This window comes from Erythrolamprus reginae, chromosome Z (genome assembly GCF_031021105.1).
Source record: "Erythrolamprus reginae isolate rEryReg1 chromosome Z, rEryReg1.hap1, whole genome shotgun sequence".
In the NCBI taxonomy this organism is placed as follows: Eukaryota; Metazoa; Chordata; class Lepidosauria; order Squamata; family Dipsadidae; genus Erythrolamprus; species Erythrolamprus reginae.
The window spans coordinates 108828640-108842878 of NC_091963.1; positions in this window are offsets into that span (position 1 = coordinate 108828640).

Sequence of the window (14239 nt, forward strand, 5' to 3'; positions counted from 1 at the left end):
TTGGGAAAAATAATATTTCTAGATGCTAGCAGAAACATAAGAGTGAAGCAGGCCAGACATGAGTTCAGATGTGATCTTAAATTATGGCAGTAAAGGCAAGGGTGGGCAGCAGGCAGGGTGGGGTAGAACGCAGTTCCACTGGCAGAAATGAAGTTGCATGGGCAGCTCCAGCTGACTGACGGCAGTCACTTCCTGTATTACCAGTCTCGGCTCAACTCTCCTTTTTCCCCTGCTGCTGCAGCATTTGCGCTCCTCGCTTTTTTCTTCTTTCCTCTTTTCTGGCCTTGGATAAGCTTCCCTCTCTCCTACCCAGCTCCCCTCCAGCCTCACGCAGCCACCACCTTCCTTCCAGGAAGGAAGAAAGAGGAAAAAAGCAAGGAGCGTGCTGCAGCAGCAGCAGGAGGAAAAAAAGGAGAGCCCAACCATGCCAAAGCGATCTGGGCTGCGGTCTTTTCCCCCTCGTGAATCCCTCACTCTGCCCGCAGCTGAGATGAAAAGGCATCATGCAGCAATAATAACCTTGTAATTCTCCCTCAGCTTTCTGATATTTTTAAATTTCCCCTTCCAGTCCTCCTCCTCCTCAGAAAGTGGCAAAGAGACCAGCACCGGCAGGAGTTGCGGGGGCCCCTTTTCCTCCCCGCTTTTTTCTAAACAGCTGATCAGCACCTGTTTGCCTAGCTACCCAGCCTGAGGCGCAGGGGGGGCGATCCAGGAAGGAGAGCACAGGAAATGCAAAGCAAATTGTTACCCCAGTAAGCAACACTGATGAATCTGTAAGCCAAGGACTTAACAGTTCACTTGAACGATGATGATCATTCAAGCCACTCCCACCTGGTCACATGGCCGGCAAGTCACACCTACCCAGTCACATGACCATCAAGCCACACCCACAAAGTAAGCCACACCCACAGTGTGGCAGTAAAAAATTTGGCTGCCCATTACTGAGTAAAGGGTGGTGAAATATCAATAGATTTCTATACCTACTGCAGCAATTTATTTTGTATTAGAAGATTCATCTATAAGGACTCTGTAATCAGTTTGCTAAGAACTTTGCCAGCAAAATTGTTCATATTCATAGCTGGGAGCAAAGCTTCATGAGTTGACAGAGGTAATACACTGAGTGCAAATCTTGAAAGAGGTTGAGGGTCCTTCAAAAAGCCATCACTTGACCTGGCTATATTGTACAATTAGGGAAAACTGCTATACAGATAGTGGTACAGATTGAAGTGACCAGATTTTAACATTGGTAAAGAGGGACACCATTGAGCGAGGATGGAGGAGGGGCGGCTGCTAAAAAGTTTAGCAAAAAATTTTTTAGTAAAAAATAATTGTTTTTGTTATGGTATCTAAGAAGAGGATTTCCAAGATCTTATGCAGTTATCTTTTTCAAATCATCCTGTAAATCATCCTGTAAATGCTAAGGGAATCCCGGACTGTGAGAACTATAATAAAAACTGAGTTTTATAATCTTTGTTATATCTGCTAATTCTGAAGATAATCAATCCCTATCAAGGAAAGTTATTGTAATATCATAAAAGTATTATTTTCTTTGATCTGCCAAATAGAATCTTTCCTTTGGTAAACCAAAGCATACTTTTAGGACTATCAATCTATTCTTAGAACTAGAACAATATATATTGGGCAAAGATACATAAATATAAACATATGCTTGAATAGGTATATACCATTTATATTGTACAGAAAGAATTAAAAATTAAAAAGTGCATGTTAAGGGATAATGATTAAAACACTGCACAAAATATATAAGAGAAAATTTCATACAAAAATATGAACATATGGTAACAAAATAAATAGTATGTCAATACATGCAGTTGATTTTTTTAGCTTAAAGATGCAGAAAACTTTATGGATCAGTTTAAGTACCTCAGTACTTGTGACAGTAAGAGCAAGTGTATTTAAAGTGTCAACTGAGAAAGACTCAAAACTTCCTTTTGCAGTAAATAGCATCCTTTTTAATATTAATGCTAAACGTTAAAATGGAATACTTGTATAAGCAGCTTTCTCTTTAGTGTGGCATATATAATTGCTACTGTTATCGTACAGTAAATCCTAATATTACATAATAAATTCAGTATTATATCTGAATTCCTTGTGTGTCTAATAAAGAATTCTAAAAAAGCAAAATAAGGAGTATTGATTCTTTTTGCTTAGGCACCTGAGAATCTATTTCCTCTGTCATGAGAGAATGCTTGTGTATATCTAATAGAGGAATGAATTGAGAGCATTACATTAAGAAGTTTTAAAATTCCTTACAATTCATTTATGGAGTTTTCCAGCATTTTTTAAGGCTAGTTCTTGCCGAAATAAATTTTTGCTACTGTGTTACAGCAGCTTCCGCTTCTGCCATGGTCCCACTCCAAATGATTACAAAATCCAGTCCACAGTTTCATTCCACCTTGTTGCCTGCCTATTTCTAGTGTGGCACAATATACCCTCGTTGCCTTGCGTCGATTCCTGTGGCGCTTGTGAGTGGCAGATACCTCAAAGCTCCAAAGAGCATGCGGCATGTTCATTGGCTAAGCCAGCAGCCTATCTAGTGGAAGGGAGAACAGCGTGAGTGTGAGTTGCACCGCAGTGCTCTGTCGGTGTCTGGGGCCAACCTGGCAGGCGGTGTAGGGAATCAGGGAGGGAGGGGGGAGAGGGAAGGGAAATAGTTGGAACTAAAAAGAAGAGGGGCTTTTCCCTCCTTCCACCCTGCTCGAAGTCTGGGGGCTTTTGGGATGGCTCCAAAGTTGGAGTCCGCCCAAGTGACTCCATAGCTCAACGTGGGAGCTTGCTCCCCTGCCCATCTGCCTGCCTATCTGCTCTCATTTAAAAGGGCCGCACTTCTAGCAGGGGGAAGATCTGACTTAAAGAGCTAGGCTTTGCAGAGAACAGAAGGCGGAAACTGGGAACAAATCCTGAAATAGTTTGGTTTTTTTAAAATAGGAAAGATCGCCTTACCGTTTTTAATTAAGTGATGTTATTCTTGAGCGGGACTTTTTAAAAACGTCATGGGACACGGGACAAATTGCTAAAAATCGGTACTGTCCCACCAAAAGCAGGAGGTCTGGTCACCTTAGTTTAGATACAAGAATGGAGATTGTCTTACTTGCTCTTATGGATAAACCAGTTAATCTTGTGGATAAACTATGCAGAATTTATATGGAATCAAAGAAATGCATCCTTTCGTGTTGTTAGTACTCAGTGGCATTTCTTATTATCAATCTTGGTCTCTTTGGCCTCTCTTGGAAGAAACAAATACTAATTTTGGTAGAAACAATCCTTAATACTATATGTTAATAATGTTTATTTATATCTATACCTGGCAGAGTAGGAAATACAATAGATGCATTGATCTGGCGCATAAACACTGTGATAGACTGAATAGGTTGGAACATATTCAGATTGTATCCCAGCAGAATAGAGTTAATATTAGTGCAGAGACACTTAATGCCCAGGTTACTCTATCTTTAGTTTTTCATGGAGTTTCACTTCCTTCAAAAGAGCAGGTACACAATTTGGTGGTTTTCCTCAGCTGCTGGCTTCTTCTAGAGCAGTAGTGGAGACTATGGATAGGGGACCTTTTAATCAGCCATCTATTCTCCAGCCTATAGGAGAGTCCACAGTCAGCGGGTTGACCTCCATCTGTCAACCAAACCTACAAAAGTTCAGATAAGTTCAATGGTTGATTTTGTGCCTTTTTCTAGTAGATTTTTCCAATCTACTATTCCAAATTGCAGCTGCTTGCCCTCTATAAGTTAGCTGGAAAGGAATATTATAAAAAGTTGAAGAGAAGAGATATGAAGAATAGACTTTTTAGTGGCAAACCCTTTATTTCTTGAACACTTTGTCTCCAAGGCCAAGATGACCCTCTCAGTAATATTTTAAAAAGCAATAAATTTTACTTTTCCACAGAGTCTTTGGTGAAAAGAACCTCAATTCGATAATAAAAGATATGAGAATATAATGAGACACTGATTCTTCATAATTAGTTGATTGGTGGTTTATATTTTTAATGAGTGCAAATGCCTATCAGTGCCCAAAATCCAGAAAAAGGTAGCATTCAAATATTGTATAAGTAATACTCTTTTAAAAAAACCAAAATATTCTTGAAAGAGCTTACCATATTTTTGGCATATAAAACACATCTTTTTCCTCCCTAAAAGAGGCTAAAAATTTGGGTGCATTTTATCCTCTGAATGTAGCTTCCCCCACCCCCCAGCCTTAACTATGTGCTAACGATGTTCCCAGCTCTTATCGCTTGCAAGGTCTTTCATTGTTACTCTCTCCGAATAAAGTTTTTAAAGCCCTAACTATAGAAAAAAATAATGTGCTGAAGCTAACCAGACTAAGGATGCTAGCCAAATGAACGTAAGAACATAAGAACATAAGAAGAGCCATGCTGAATCAGGCCAAAGCCCATCGAGTCCAGTATTCTGTGTCACAAAGTGGCCCACCAATTGTACATGGGGATCTTGAGTAGAAAGAGAAGGCAAAACCCTCCCCCTCCCCTGACCTCCAACAAATGGTACTCAATCAACATAGAGGCAGCACACGGACATCCGTTTCAGTAACCACTGATACACTTGGCATCCATGAATCTGTCTAACCTGCCTTGAAGCTATCAAGGCTGACAGCTGTCATGACCTCTTCTGGAAGTGAATTCCATAAACCAATGATCCTCTGAGTGAAGAAATATTTCCCTTGATTTGTCCTCTCTTACCTATGAGTTTTAGGGAGTGCCCCCTCATCCTAGTATTGTATGATAGAGAAAAGGATTTTTCTCTATCCACCTTTCCTATTCCATGCATGATTTTATACACTTTGATCAAGTCACCCCTTAAATGCCATCTTTCAAGGCTGAAGAGACCAAGGCATTGCAACCTGGTTTCATAAAAGAGGTGCTCCATTTCCGTGACCATATTTGTTGCCCTTTTTTGCACCTTTCCAGTTCCATTATATCCTTCTTGAGGTGAGGTGACCAGAACTGTACACAGTACTCCAAGTGTGGTCTCACCATCGATTTGTACATAGGCAATGAATATCTGGTAGGCAGATATTTCCCCCCTATTTTCCTCCCTCAAAACCAAGATGCATCTTATACTCCAGTGCCTCTTATGCTCCATAATACAATACTTTATATAGATGCGATAAGAGTTCAATTTGATATTGTTTCTCTTAATCATTTTCTATTTTGTTTTCCTACACTGATCTGGATATTGGCAAAAAAGCAGCAATTGAGAAATATGGAAATCTGTTATTCTTTTTAATGATAACCACCTTTTTTTTTCTTGGTGAGAAAAAATAGTTTTTTTAAAAAAAGATAAAGAAAATGAGTATGTTTTCTCAGTGAATACAGAAGAAAGCCCAAGAAAATTGGGAGCAGGATATCATTTAAAAGGGTTCATCTCATATCCCTTACTGGTCTGAACTTTTTCAATAGATACTTGAGTGTGTTTTCCCAGAAGTTTTATTGAGTACCAGGTTAGTCATTGGCAACAAGCAGCAACCTTTTCTCTGTTGGCCAATTCTGGACAGCTCCTTGGTTTACCTATTGAGTGAGACCTTCCTATTGAGCTCCGAAATTGAAATGGCCAAAAAGTCACAAAGAGCACTAATGGGGGAAAACTGAAAGGGAATCTGACTCAGCATGGGTAGTTATTCAACCTTAAGTCTTTTTAATGAGGGAAGTAAAATATAATTACTTATCCATTCTTATTGCTTCAGTGGACATTTAGAAGCCTTATTTAGGGTAGGTGAATTCTCTTTTAGTATATTCAGTTACCATGTGGAGGCAGTCTATCTAGAATCACAGTGTGGATTCCGAGCCAACAGATCCACTACTGATATGTTCTTTTAGACAGCAGCAGGAGAAATTCAGGGAACAAAGACAACCACTTTTTACAGCATTTATAGATCTTATGAAAGCTTTTGACTTGGTTAGTATGGATGGCCTTTATAAAATCCTCCCCAAGATTGACTGTCTACCCGAGCACTTGAGCATCATCAGGTCCTTTCTTGAGGAAAGGAAGGGCACAGTAGTTTTTGATGGCTTACTATCAGATTTCTTTGACATTTGAAGTGGAGTGAAACAGGGCTGCATCCTTGTGCCAACTCTATTCGGGATCTTTTTTGCTGTCATGCTGAAGCATGCTTTTGGAACTGTAACAGAGAGAGTCTATTTCCGGACCAGATCAGATGGAAAACTCTTTAGCCTCTTTAGATTGAGAGCAAAGTCTAAAATCCAGCTGAAATGCTTTACAGGATTTCCTTTTCACTTACGATGCTGCCGTTACTGCTCATTCTATCAAAGACCTTCAACGACTCATTGACTGTTTTATCAAGGCCTGCCAAGATTTTGTGTTAACAATCAGTCTGAAAAAAACATAAGTCATGGGTGAGAACATGGATTCAGTACCTCATAAGAATTGGTTGTCCATGACTTTGTGTATCTTGGCTCAATCATTGCCAACATTCTTTTTCTAGATACTGAGCTGAATAAATGTATTGGTAAAGCAGTCACCACATTCTCTAGACTCAGAAAAAGAGTACGGCTTAATAAGAAGCTGACAGAACATACAAAAATCCAGATTTATAGAGCCTGTGTCCTGAGCACTCTTGTATTGCAGCGAGTCTTGGATCCTTTATGCACAGCAAGAGAGAAAGCTGAATACCTTCCATATGCTTCATCTCCGAAGTATCCTTGGCATCACCTGGCATGAAAAAATTCCAGATAGCAGAATCTTGAAATGTGCTGGAATTTCTAGCATATATACACTAGCATTTTGTAATTGGTTTGAATGACTAGTATATAGGCAATTAGTTTTAATTATGAGTTTAGAAATTAGTTTTTTTCCTTGACTTTTTAAAATTATTGCTGTTAATTGTAATTTTTATACTATTGTAAGCCGTCCTGAGTCCTTCGTGATTGGGCAGTATATAAATAAAATAAAATAAAATAATAAAGTAAAGTAAAGTAAAGTAAAATAAAATAAAATAAAATAAAATAATAAAGTAAAGTAAAGTAAAGTAAAATAAAATAAAATAAAATAATAAAATAAAATAAATAAAATAATAAAATAACATAAAATAAAATAATAAAATAACATAAAATAAAATAAATAAAATAAAATAAAATAAATACATAAATAAATACTGAAAAAAATGATCTCTTTGCTGGCTTGGGCATGTTGTGAAAATGGATGATGTGCGGATTCTAAAAGATCTCCTGTATGGTGAATTAGTACAGGGTACCTCAGAGGAAGAGCACAGCTGCGATATAAGGATATCGGTAAGAGGGATTTAAAGGCCTTGGAAATGGACATTAACTGTTGGGAAACCTTGACCTCTTGACCAATTTTGTAATTGAAGTTGTTCATTTTGATAAAAATCTTCAGAAGACTTTATGAGCTGAGTGTATTGTGGTGGAGTGGTTTCCATCAATTTATCTTAGATAATTTGTAGGTTGGGAACTCTGATAAAATACACTTTTGACTGTACCTGGCTATCTATGGGCTTTATTCTGCCCCTTATGAGAGGTCTGGAGGAGTGATTACAAGTTGGATCTGGAAGGTAGTCAATGCTGTTCTGGGGAAGTGGTATCAGCTGTCTTGCAAGAAACTATGATTCACCTCATCCTAGGAAAAGAGTGCACCTCCCTATCTGTATCATCTTATGTCCAACTGTTCTCTTTTGTGGAAAGCTACTGAGACAGTGGTTGAAAGCATCCTAGGGGAAGCAAGTTATCTATAAACCAGTAATAGGGAAGTGTATCTTTGATGGTCTTACTAGAACTTCCAGTGGCAGTTGAAACCATCAACCATGGCTTCCTTCTGAACCACTCATAGAGGTTAGAGGTTGGAAGCACTTATTTGCAGTGATTGCACTTCTCAGTGGCTGATAATGGATGTATGAGCCGAGGTAGTGCAGTGGCGAAAGTGCAGTACTGCAGGCCACTAAAGCTGAATGCTAGATTGCAGGTCAGCGGTTCAAATCTCATCACCGGCTCAAGATTGACTCAGCCTTCTATCCTTCCGAGGTGGGTAAAATGAGGACCTGGATTGTGGGGGCAATAGGCTGGCTCTGGTAAAAAGTGCTATTGCTAACATGTTGTAAGCCGCCCTGACTCTAAGGAGAAGGGTGGGATTAAAAAAAATTGAATAAATAAAATAAATAAATAAAATAAATAAATAAATAAAATAAATAAATAAATAAATATGAAGGAGAGGTTATCTTGGTGGCCCAATCATTGTAGGAGGCTCTTGCAAACTACATCATATGGGATAGGAAGGAGGTAATTCCACTCCAAATGAAGAACCAAACACATAGAAGACAATGAAAAATGATAGATGCCCCACTTTGCAAGAAAAGCATTGTATATGCAGGTACACTTTCAAAATTTGCATGCTGGTTGTGGATTGGCTAAAGCATGATCAGCAAATTCAAAAGACTGTCGAAGCCGCGCCTCTAGGCAAGCCGCTTAAAAGCGGCTTCCCTTAGAGTGCGGCTCAGTTCTATTGCCTTTGCTACAACTAGCTTAAATAAAGCAGTGTATAGCTACAGCGACTCTGAATCCTTATTTACCCCAATGTAACAAAAGAGAGGAAAGATGATTTTCAAAAAAACCCACTGTGCCTTTGAAAGTGAGACTGCTAAGTCAGTTGGGTTTATATGTGATCTGTGAGTGAGATAAATATATGGATTTCTAGTTTCAGTCCTTCACAGTTTTAGCTGAAGATTCTGGAGTTGACTTGTCTAAAATTAATTGCCAAAGCAGCTAGAGAGAGATCCTGCTGGGAGCTCTTGTGTGAACTAAATTCTCAAACCCAGGTTAATTTTGGTGTTAAAACAATCCCTACAAAATATTTTAAGTAAACAATAGACATTTCAATTTTCAGTACATACTCAATAGCATTGAGGATTTAAGAGAAAATGCCCTTCCTTATTGAAGAGAGAATTGACATCTGCTATGGCAAAGAGAAATGTAAAAGAAACAGGTGATCGATACTTCATTTCTATGCTGAAAATATTGATTGCATTTCTGCTTGTTATGCAGACATGTCATTCAAAATAGGTAAATTCCACAGCTTTCCCCCTAGTTTAAACACTTAAGAGTTATAATCAACATCCTATTTGGTGGAAATTTATTTATTTATTTCTCTTTCCTTCCTTCCTTCCTTCTTTCTTTCTTTCTTTCTTTCTTTCTTTCTTTCCTTCCTTCCTTCCTTCCTTCCTTTCTTTTCTTTTCTTTTACTATCAAAGACCAAAGCACAGTAGAATACAGTAAAGGACATTATAGGTAACTGGAAATTATAAACAAATCCTGATATAAGAACGTATTTAACCCATTCAAATTTCTGAACAGATATTTGATAAATATGGCAATTGTGATTAATAAATGTTGTGGAATTATGCAATTACCAATTAGTTAAAAGGAGAAAAGTCTATGCCTCGTATAAGCTGACTAATGAGGCTAGGAAGTGTTTTTTCCACCTATTACTCCCGGTCATAATCAAAAATTGGATAATAAAAAGTGAACTTTCTTTTGTAATTATAGAGACAAAGTTTTGTAATTGTATTTATATTTACTGCAAAGGAAATTGGAAACTTCTATTTCTTTATTTTTTCTTTCTGTACTTTCACTTTTTTATTTCTTTTTACTTCCCTTGCTGCGTTTATTCTTTATTATGTTGGCTTAGTTTTTATCTTCTTCGTAAAATTCTCAATTAAAAAATGATGTAAGAAAGGCACACATTTTAATGTGTCTGTGAGTGTGAAACACTAGCATAAAGGAAAAGCCATACTGTGGGACTGTCAGAGAATGTTTATTAAGTATTTAGTACGAGAGAACAGCCTCCAGAAGAAGCCCATTTTTAACAAGAGCAGGATTTTGCTAGAATTGGACTAAGCCAGTTTGATGTGTGAGTAAAGACATTGAAGAGGAAATTTGGAGAATTTGAATTCCACTCCTGCATTAGGAATATGAAACCAGTAGAGTGATTTTGAGTCAGTCTTTTCCCAACTTAGGAAGAAGTCATTGGCAAAACATTTGTGAAAATGTTGCCAGGAAAACTTCATGAACTTTTCTGTGTACAGTGTTCCCTCGCTTTTTGCGGGGGAATGCTTTCCGAGACCGCCTGCAAAAGTTGAATTTCCGCGAAGTAGAGATGCGGAAGTAAATATGCTATTTTTTGGCTATGAACAGTATCACAAGCCTTCCCTTAACACTTTAAACCCCTAAATTGCAATTTTCCATTCCTTTAGCAACCATTCAGATTATTACTCACCATGTTTACTTATTAAAGTTTATTAAAAAAAATATTTATTAAAGGCAGACAAAAGTTTGGCGATGACATATGACATCACCAGGTGGGAAAAACCGTGGTATAGGGAAAAAACCTGTGAAGTATTTTTTAATTAATATTTTTGAAAAACCGTGGTATAGACTTTTTGCAAAGTTCGAACCCGCGAAAATCGAGGGAACACTGTAGTCATCAGAATCAAGAGTCACTCAGGTACACATTCACATTTACAAAGTTTGCTGAATATTGGTTTTGAGGGCTCTTTGTTGCGAAGCAGACTAGATTGTCTCTGAACCAAATGAAGTCAGATACTAGGCTGATAACTTGTAATATTTTAAAGACATGAGAAAATTTGACTTCCATGGAGATATACAATTAACTGTAAGCTCAGGGAAGCCTAAGTATCCATTTAAAGTCATTTAAACCAATAGTCTAACCAGCAAAGCATATAGGTCACCCCAGGAATTAGGTCAGTGAGGAATTTAATATGCAGGAAGCACTTACAATAAAGCTCTAAAAATTAGAGTAAACTAGTCATGTACAGCTTAAAGAACAAGCCTGCACACCATATAATAATAGCTAATAAAAGGATTCTTTTAAAGGTATGGCAGCTGGGATATAGTTATTGCCACTGCAATTAGCGAAGTGCAAAACTGTGTTTTAAAGTTTATGGGCTCTAGGGATGACCTACTATTGCTGATTTTTCAAGTCACCAAGGGTTAGAAAGATACAGTATATCCAAATGCTTAAACACTTTATTTTGGTTAACGATAACAACATTCTCCCAATGTGCAGAAAAGCCCTTTAAAAAACATGACTATGGTACTTTAGTTTTTTTTGTAATCAGTAGTGAAATCCTACCATTTTCATGTTTTTAACCCTATACACATGCACAGAGGATAAAAAGTGTGTGCAACGGTGGCACATGCATGCCAGTGGCACATGCACAATGGTGTTACGTATACAATGGTGGCTTGCGTGTGTGTTTCCAAACCAATCTGCCTCTGAATCAATAAAGACAATGGAGAATCCTGCTTGGATGAACAATATATTTTTCTGTAGAAGATTAAGACATTGACTAAGCTGTAACTATTCCCCCTGGAAACTGACTTGTTTTTCTTCCAGGGTGTTAGGTTGCATCAACACATTTATGGGTTTTCCATAGAAGTGCCTGATGCACATCTTGCTAATTACACTTAATAGGGTCAGAAGAAAATTGGAGGGTTCTCATCTCCTTTTCTGTAGATTAAAATATGGATGGATTTGTTTCAGTCTTCAGGGATCTAGAAAAACTGCTCTACATATAGAAAGAAAGCTATCAGAATTGGAGGTCCCATTTTTCCTTTAGTCTTTTTGTATGACTGACATATCCCCCAACTATCTTGTTTTTTGTATGGTTTGAATGGATTGTGTGATTATTTTACTATAAGGGTTTTTTAATTGTTTTTTAAACATTGGATTTGTACACTGTTTATTATTGAGTCTTCGGAGAGGGGCGGCATACAAATCTAATAAATAATAATAATAATAATAATAATCCCGAAAAAGTGGTTGAAAACGAGCAAGCAAAACTACTGTGGGACTTCCGACTTCAGACTGACCGAATTCTGAAACATAACTCACCAGACATTGTGATCGTGGAGAAAAAGAAAGCATGGATCATCGACATCGCAATCCGAGGAGACAGCAGAATTGAGGAGAAGCAGCTAGAGAAAGTAGTGAAATACGAAGATCTAAAAATCGAGCTGCAACGACTCTGGCATAAGCCAGTGAAAGTGGTCCCAGTGGTACTTGGAATGCTGGGCGCAGTGCCAAAGGATCTCAGCGGACATTTGAAAACCATCGGAATTGACAAAATCTCCATCTGTGTCAATTGCAAAAGGCCACTTTACTGGGATCGGCAAACATAATTCGCCACTACATCATGCAGTCCTAGGTGCTTGGGAAGCACCCGACTGGTGATGAAATACGAAATCCAGCATAGTGATCTCGTTTGCTGTGTTGTACTGACATAATAATAATAATAATAATAATAATAATAATTATTATTATTATTATTATTATTATTATTATTATATCACTGGAGAAAAGCCTAATGCTGGGAAAAATTGAGGGCAAAAGAAAAGAGGATGGCAGAGAATGAGGTGGCTGGATTGAGTCACTGAAGCATAAGGCATAAGCTTAAATGAACTCTAGATGGTAGAGAACAGGAAGGCCTTGAGGAATATTGTCCATGGGGTCGCAATGGGTCGGACACAACTTCGCAACTAACAACAACAACAATGATTAGATCCTTTTAGGTTGCTTTGTCATTTTTTAGTTTTGTTTTAAACAATGCTGCCTCAAGATGAAACACTGGAGCCTAGATTGTCAGTGAAGCAATGATCTAATCAAATTAGAAGTTTGGAAACAATGCTAAGCAAAAATATCCTGTCTATACTTCAGGGCCTCAGGCAGTAGTAGTTTTCAATGCAAAAGCTGTAGAATTGTTTCATTTTATTACCTGGGCAAGCTCTGCCAATTAGTTTTATGAGCTTGTAACTGCATATTGATGGTGAACCAATGGCTTGATGAGGGATTCTGATTCTTTGGCTTTAGGTGAAATTTGAGCATAGTGAGGGACTTTCTGGATTATTGATTGGTATCTCAGAATTATTCAAGAGTTATTCACTACAAATAGCATATGGATGATGGCTAAGATTAGGATATACAAGATGCACATCTGAAGGACATTCATTTTGGGGAAATTCATAAAAGGCAGCCCCCTTCATATGAATGAAAACAGAAATCTATGAGAAAAGAGGGAACTCTGTTAAGCTTGACAAGATGTAATCACTGTATTATGTTTTCATAATTATTTTCCTTCATTTTTATGATCAAATAATTATTAAATAATTACATTATAAATTGTTAATTCGGTAACAGAATAAGGAAATATTTAACAGAGTAAATCAAGAAACTGTTTGCAAAGAAGGAATGAGGGTCTCAAAAATGCACTATGTCAAACAAATAAATAAAACAGGCTCAGATAGTATGCTAATAAAAGCAGTACACAACTGTAAAATAAATTATCTAAAAAGCATCATTTATTTTAGCTGGAAGAAAAAATAGATACAGATCATCCTTGAGATGCAAGATCTATGCACATTTCTTAGTCCAATTATTCCTTCCTGTGGGTGCTCCCAAAATACTTTGCTTATGGTCTGCGATCCACTTGGGCAAATAATAATGGAAGAAGTCCATGTTGGAGCTAAGGTCATATATTAGCCTTGTCTTCAAAATTAAATTAAAGGGGGAAAGGGAAAAGATTTGTGAAAGGGAAAATGAGTAAGAATAAGTCCAATTGGACTCTTCCAATATTTTGTAAGAGTATGTGGTCAGGATAAACAACAGATTTATTAAAATAGAAGTGATGGAATAGAGTTCCTGGAGAACTCTGGACCAAAACTTGTGATGTTATTAAGGACAAAACAATAAAAACATTTTGCACTAGATATATTATTATTATTTATTAGATTTGTATGCCGCCCCTCTCCGTAGACTCGGGGCGCCAAAGAAGAATAAATGGTTGACAATATAATCTACTGAATCTGAAAGAACAAAAGTGACAAGGAGATTAGTGATGGTGGACCTCACCCCACCGGCGCCGTTTGCAGGAGGCTCGGGAAGACGCAGACACATGGCGTAGCCGCCATGTTGCTTCTCGGCCGAAGTCTCGCGAGATTGTGAGATTTCGGCCGAGGATCAGGCCAGGGTGGCCTGATCGATGATGTTTCCGGGCGGGGCCTGCCAGCCCTATAAAAGGGTGGGCAGGCCCAGGCTCAGCCTTTTCGCCCGGATCGTCGCCAAGAGCAGATACCCAACAAAGAAAGAAAATACTTAAATTAACAGTATTAGAACAAATTTATGAACTATATTGAAAAAAATGCCTAAAT